This window comes from Pleurodeles waltl, chromosome 4_2 (assembly GCF_031143425.1).
Source record: "Pleurodeles waltl isolate 20211129_DDA chromosome 4_2, aPleWal1.hap1.20221129, whole genome shotgun sequence".
Lineage (NCBI taxonomy): Eukaryota > Metazoa > Chordata > Amphibia > Caudata > Salamandridae > Pleurodeles > Pleurodeles waltl.
In genome coordinates, this window is record NC_090443.1 from 613,260,453 (window position 1) to 613,268,327 (window position 7,875).

Consider the following 7,875-nt stretch of genomic DNA (forward strand, 5'->3'; position numbering starts at 1 on the left):
CTGGAATATGTGTTCCGCAATAGGAAATATACCCACTCATTAAACATCCAGGTGGTATGTGACGCCCATAATGTCATTAATGACATTGCAGCTAAATATCCAGGGAGTACACATGACTCATACATATTCAGGCACAGTGGGATACACCAATGCCTAGAACGTGGGGAGTTTGGAGAAGGATATCTATTAGGTATTGGTGACTACACTCTGAAGCCTTACATGCAGGTCACTGTGTAACCCTGTGATGCCCTGCTAAATTTGCCTCTTTTGTCAAACAGGTGACAGTGCATATGCCCTGAGACCATGGATACTCACCCCATACCTAAGACCTGTCAATCAGAACGCGAGGCGATACAACATTGCACATCGGTGGACCAGAACTGTAGCCGAGAGGACTTTTGGCTTGTTAAAGGCAAGATTCCGATGCCTCCACAAAAGTGGAGGAGCACTCCAGTATGCCCCAGAAACAGCATGCAAGATAGTTGCCGCCTGCGCCATCCTACACAACATTTGCCACCAGACGTGGGCTACATCTCACCCCTGAAGACACAGACACAGAGGATGAGGAGCAAGAGCTACCACACCGACAGCCTGGGGATAGAAGCATCGCAATTTAAGGCAGACAGAGACGGAACCACATTGCAACCCAATACTTTGGCAGGTACGTGGCAACCGTGACCACACTCACTAATGTCAAACACACATAGCCCAGTTGTGTAGTCAAACAAACAAAACCTTTTTATTGCTAAACTATAATGTTGTTTGAAATGTGCAGTATGTAACAGTCTTGTATTGTAAACAGTCAAATCAGACACATTCTTTTCATGTGCCTCAGTACTAGTACATGTCAGTGGCTCACAGCCTCCTCCGACTGCGGCCACCATGGCTCACTCCAGGTGGGTCCCCTGAGCCCTGCCGTGCACTGCTACTCCGCAGCACACGTGCATTAGTCGCAGACACACTGCTGATTGTAGAGCCCTCCTCGCTGTCCTGCGGGGTTTCCCCTGTGCCCCTTGCAGCCTGTCTGGTCTCCATGATATCAACCGCATGGCTGATGCGGCCAAGTCCCCATGCCACATCACCAGCAAAATGACCCAGTTCTATCTGCAGGCTGACAGTGCGCCTTGACAGGCAGGTTGTGTTCGTTGCCAGGCGCCCAATGGATGCTGCAAGTCTGTAGAAACGGGCTGCAGTGTTGCGCTCCCTGTGCCATGCCTGTGCCCTGTCAACCACCAGTTCCCTGACCAATAAGTCAATGGATTGTGTCAGGTTCCCCAGATGCGTGTTCATTGTTTGGTACTGATTGTCCACATTAGCCAGCCCATGGGTCACAGTGGTCTGCAGTCTTGTTAGGTTCCAGTTAATTGACCTCAACTGTCTATTTTACAGGCGCTGACCCTGTACTAAGGATGCCTCAAGTCTCGCAAACTCAACATCTGCGACATCCTCCCTGTGCACAGGCTGCACTCTGTGGCGGCGTCTGCGCACTGCGCTTGCTGATGGCTGGGTGTGCCTCTCCGTAGGCATTGGCCCTGGTGCTACCACTGCTGCCTCTATATACAGCGCAGGATCGTCCATGGACTCCGGTGGCATTTCCATGGGTGGTGGTGTCCTGCAGTGCCCTGCTGTGTCAGTTTCCTCCTGTGGGTCTGGCCATTGTTCCTCTCCCTGCACGTTTGAGCTGATGGGGGGGCCTTGTGGGAGACATGTGGGACAAAGAGGATACACTGTCAGTCTCGCACATCTGTGTTTTGCCTCATAATAAACATTTGCCTATATTTGGACTCCTGTACTACATTGCCCATAATGCACTATTCTAGAGGTTGCTTGACTGGAATGGAGCTAGTCTGGAGGTGCCTGCTGCTGTGTACTGGGATTGTGTGTATAGTGCATTTGTGGGTGTGAAAGCATATATTTTGGTGCTTACTGTTTGATGTTCCAGGTGCCGAACTGTCCACATCTCCTATGCCCAGTACAGCCTCCGGCTCCAGTGTTGTCTCCACCATGGTTTCCAGTGCTGTAGGTGGTGGAACGGTGGATGGGCCTCCTCCAGTGCCCTGCATCTCCCCCATGCGCTCCGCAACCCTCTCCTTGGTCCTGGAGCGAAGGTCATACCACCTTTTCCTAATTTCATCCAGAGTGAGGTGGCTTAGCCCAATGGCATTTATTTTGACCTGGATGTCTTGCCATATTTTTTTTTTTTTTGGGGTGTCAGGGACACTCATTGCTGCCTTGCCAAAGAATTGGTCACGGTGCAGGCAGCACTCCTCAGTAAGTACCTCCAACTCCTTGTCAGAGAACTTGATTTTTCTCTTCATGCCAGCACTGGGTGTCTCCTTCTCCATTGTTGCTGCAGCTCCTCTCACCTGGGTGTGGCTCTGCAGTTTGGGCTGGGTGTGCTCCTCTCTCCTCCCAGTTCTATTTGGTGACTTCCTGGTTCTGATGTCATCACCGAGAGGCAGGAAGTGGGTATTCAAACTGTTTTGTTCCACCTGCAGGCAATTTGCGAGTTAGTCGCAATTTGCGACACCGAACCACCCTTCGCGCAATTTGCAACTTCGCTTTTAGCGAGGTCGCAAATTGCGATCTCGCTAACAATGGAGGTCGCAAATGCGGTGCGACACCTCTGCGACTCGCAATTTGGAATGGCGAGTCTTTCTGGCATTTGATTTTGAGAGTCGGTAATAGCGATTCGCATGGAGTCGCTAGTTCTGAGTCGCAATTTTTTACCTACCTACATCTGGCCCTAGGTTCTTTCACCTTTCCTTAACTCCTGAGGAGACCCAAAGGAGTTAGGGGCTGAAATGCATCTACACCTATGTTTTGGAGGAGTCAGATTAAGACTACATACCGATTCAGTATTAGGAAGGGGCATGTCAAGGGCTTCCCTTCCTAATACCGTATCGCATAGGTATGTATGATGTTTTGTGACCCAAATACGGTTGTAAAACATTTGCATTTTACCTCCCATTGAAAGTAGGTGGTAACCCATTGGCAAAGGGGAATGGGTCCCCAAAAGACCCCTCCCCTTTGTGATGGCATGCAAAAAAAGTTTTAAGAGCAAGCAGTGGTCCCACGGACCACTGCCTACTCTTAAGAATGAAAAGAAATCTTTCATTTTTCTTTTTTAGACTCATCAAATTTTCCTTTAACGAAAATGGGCTGCATTTAAAAAAAAGATTGTTTTATTGAAAAGCAATCACAGACATGGTGGTCTGCTGAGCCCAGCAGGCCACCGTCCCTGTGATTGTAGCCATTCTCTTTGGGTCACAAATTGCAACCTACCTCATGAATATTAATGAGGTAGGTCAATTTTCGAGGCCTTACGAATTGCTACATGAAACTCCTGGAGTTTCATACATTCCAATAGCGATTACTTAATTGCGATTCACAAAAAAATTGCAATTTGGCAATCACTATTGGAAAGAATGATACAACTGGCCCCCAGTGCCTCACAATACTTTGCCATCTTATGACTTCCTCTTAAAATGGACTGCAAAATAAATTAGTAGAACAGCCATGAATGATTAAATTGATGAAAGGAGATACTATCAGACAACCTTTGTATTGTCAATATGTGTATATATTATTTTGTCTTTCATTTGATGTTTTTTTTTAAAAAAATGTATGAGTCAATAAACCCAGGGACTGTGAGCAAACTAAGATCACTTCATCTTATACTGCTTGAAGGAATAGAAATGTATTTAATCATTTATTGGTGACTAATTCAGATTTTCACTATTCTGAACTACGATAGATGATCTTTTCCTGATATGTCCTCCTCTTTTCTATTCATGTACGCGAGTATACAGCCTATTTCCTCACCATTTAAATTAAGTCAGTGGACTGCTGCAATATGCGTACGTGTTTCTCTTAGTAAGGACTTTGAATGATCAATAACTTTATGTGCATCCATTTCACATTATGATCCCAAACATCAGAATGTGTGAAGGGAAGATAGATCAGGGTCACATTCTTTGCACCTATGATTAGGGTATCCCTTGATTGATAACAAACATATTTTTAGTATGAATAAGTGTGGGCAAGTTGGAGGATATCCGTTGCCTACAGAGACAAATATTGGCACATTATCTTCCTTCCTCTCTCTCCAGGTCCTGTCTGGGTTAAATGTGTCAGGTTATAAGCCCTAGCAGCCCTCTTGAGATAATGTTTGCCCACATGGTTTTACATAGGCACCAGCCTTCTCTGTGTATTATGACAAAAGGTCAGACGTAGCTTTCAAAGGAGAAACTGCACCCCAACCTGGTTGGTTTTACAAACTTCTAAGATGTACTGGAACAGAATGGCAGTGGGAAGTTGTGCAATGTCAAGGGCTAAACATATATGTTGGCCCTCCCTTCTGGCAGCTGTCTGGGACATCTGGTAATCCCACCGCTGCCACCAATGTTAGAAATGGGGTTTTTGGTTGGCAGTCAGGTTACCCTCTGTCCAAGCAAGAACCCTCACTCTAGTCAGGGTAAGTCACACACAATCCAAAATTAGCCTGTGCCCACCCTCTGGTAGCTTGGCACGAGCAGTCAGGCTTAACTTAGAAGGCAATGTGTAAAGTATTTGTGCAATAAATCATACAATACCACCATATAGCACCCCACAAATACACCACACAGTGTTTAGAAAAATATATAATATTTATCAGGATATTTGTAGGTCAAAACTAATAAAGTTGTAATGTGAATTTGTAGAGATATCACTGAAAAGTGATATAAAGTGTCTTAAGTCTTTAAAAAGCAAACAAAGTCTCTTTCAAGCACAAAGTACCTGGTTTGGAGTGGAAAATCTCCTCAGAGGGCCGCAGAAGAAGAGATACGTGGAAAAATGGTTTGTGAGTCGATTTCTCCCCAGCACACACGGACTTGCGTCGTTATTTTTCACGCGGGGAAGTTGTGTTTCATTTTCCGGCACGCGGACAGTCTCTTTCTGTGGATCGCAGGGATTACCAGATGTCCCGGGTCTGTGCATGATTTCTCCTGCTTGTTTTCCGGCTGCGCGTCGTTCTGCAGGGCTGTGCGTCGAAGTTTTGCTCTCACGGCAGGCGTCGCGTCGATTTCTCCTCTGGAGGTCGGGGGGCGTTGTCTTTGCGAGGCTGTGCGTTGAAGTTCCGGTCGTCCCGAAGGCGTTGCGTTGATCAGCATCGGTGTGCGGCATTTTTCTCACCGCGGAACAAGCTGTGTGTCAAAAATTTCGCCGCACGGAGCGTCCAAATGAAAAAGAGAAGTCTTTTTGGTCCTGAGACTTCAGGGAACAGGAGGCAAGCTCTATCCAAGCCCTTGGAGAGCACTTTCACAGCCAGACAAGAGTTCAGCAAGGCAGCAGGCCAACAGCAAGGCAGCAGTCCTTTGTGGAAAGCAGACAGGTGAGTCTTTTGAGCAGCCAGGCAGTTCTTCTTGGCAGGATGTAGTTTCTGGTTCAGGTTTCTTCTCCAGCAAGTGTCTGATGAGGTAGGGCATAGGCCCTATTTTATACCCAAATGTGCCTTTGAAGTGGGGGAGACTTCAAAGAGTGGCTAAGAAGTGCACCAGGTCCCCTTTCAGTTCAATCTTGTCTGCCAGGGTCCCAGTAGGGGGTGTGGCAGTCCTTTGTGTGAGAGCAGGCCCTCCACCCTCCCAGCCCAGGAAGACCCATTCAAAATGCAGATGTATGCAAGTGAGGCTGAGTACCCTGTGTTTGGGGTGTGTCTGAGTGAATGCACAAGGAGCTGTCAACCAAGCCCAGCCAGACGTGGATTGTAAGGCACAGAAAGATTTAAGTGCAAAGAAATGCTCACTTTCTAAAAGTGGCATTTCTAGAATAGTAATATTAAATCCGACTTCACCAGTCAGCAGGATTTTGTATTACCATTCTGGCCATACTAAATATGATCTTCCTGCTCCTTTCAGATCAGCAGCTGCCACTTCAACAATGTATGAGGGCAGCCCCAATGTTAGCCTATGAAGGGAGCAGGCCTCACAGTAGTGTAAAAACGAATTTAGGAGTTTTACACTACCAGGACATATAACTACACAGGTACATGTCCTGCCTTTTACCCACACAGCACCCTGCTCTAGGGGTTAACTAGGGCACACATTAGGGGTGACTTATATGTAGACAAAGGGGAGTTCTAGGCTTGGCAAGTACTTTTAAATGCCAAGTCGAAGTGGCAGTGAAACTGCACACACAGGCCTTGCAATGGCAAGCCTGAGACAAGGTTAAGGGGGCTACTTAAGTGGGTGGCACAACCAGTGCTGCAGGCCCACTAGTAGCATTTAATCTACAGGCCCTAGGCACATATAGTGCACATTACTAGGGACTTATAAGTAAATTAAATAGTCAAATCAGGTATGATCCAAAGTTACCATGTTTAAAAAGGGAGAGAGCATATGCACTTTAGCACTGGTTAGCAGTGGTAAAGTGCGCAGAGTCTAAAAGCCAGCAAAACAGGGTCCACAAAGTGGAGGGAGGCAGGTAAAAAGTTAGGGGTGATCACCCTAAGGCATGTCAGGTCTAACACATAGGTTCTATGCTTCTTATGGTTTTCCCTATACTCCTAAATAAAAGGAAAGGAATGCTAACCAGTGGTAAAGTGTGTGTGCTCTCCTCTCTAAACATGTTAGAATTGGTATACCCCTAATTGAGACCTCTACTTTACTTGTATTTGCCTAGTCTAGTATACCACTTGTACCCAGGGCGTATAAATTAAATATTACTAGTGGACTACAGCACCCATTGAGGCACTCACTAAAGCAGCACTGGAAAAATGCTCCCATATTGTTTTGGCGTTCCCTGATGGTTGTAAGACAGCGATAAACTTATGTGGACACAAACTGGTTCTAAACATCTAGATATTGGTATTTGTCAGATTATTTTACCACTGTGTATTTTTGTTGACTGGTTACCATGCATGTTGCTAGCCCACACATTTAATTGTGCACATCATACTGAGTCTGCAACACTTTCATGTCTAGAGCTTGCACGTTTTTGAATGGGGTTTTTAGAATACTGTCACTCCATTTCGGTATCTTTCATTGTTTGCGGGGGTTTGAATGGCACTATGCATGAAGCATGATCACATTTGTCATGATGGATATTCAGCAACTTTTAACATTGTTGATCACCAGCAAATTATAGGAATTTCATAATGTATTCTGATGTTAATTGGATTGAGCTCTGTTTGTCATCTGTTTCAAGATATCATTGTATTGTTGTCTTATAGTTACCCCTGATGAAGAGTTTGCACCTGAAATGAATTGGTTTTCAATTTGAAATTTGTACACCATAATTGTTTCCTGGATCCTGTATGGCCAACGAACAAGTTCAAGTGTGATGCAACATTTGTATCTTGTGATGATGTTCTTTATTATATATGAACATTGATTAACTGGTATACTCATTCTTTAGATATTTTAAGCCTTCGGGCAAGGTTTGTAGTGTGTTCTGGGACTAGTCGCACCTGTCTGGAGCACCACCATTCATATAAAAACAAACCTTTTGCCAGGTCTAAACCTTCTTTTTTTTAAATGTATATGTCACGCCTGAACTCTGCAGGACAGAGTGCATGATATCTGAAAAGTAGGGCATGTATATTTAATGATTTCCATATTTTGGGTGTCTACAAAGTCTACAGTTGTTTTTCATTATGGAAAGGCTGGTTCTCCCAAAGGAAAACACTGAGTTCAATTATAACAATTTATAATGATTAATCTCAGTTTGAGAGCAGCTACGAGAATTATTCAAGGACTAATACAATTATTGTAAAATCCAACTTAATGATCAAGTCCGATTTTATTTAACTATCTTGGAAATGCCACTTGAGAAAGCTGTCAATTTCCTGCCTAGGCCAAAAGGGCCTGTCTATCAGTGTCACTTGATGCTGATGGT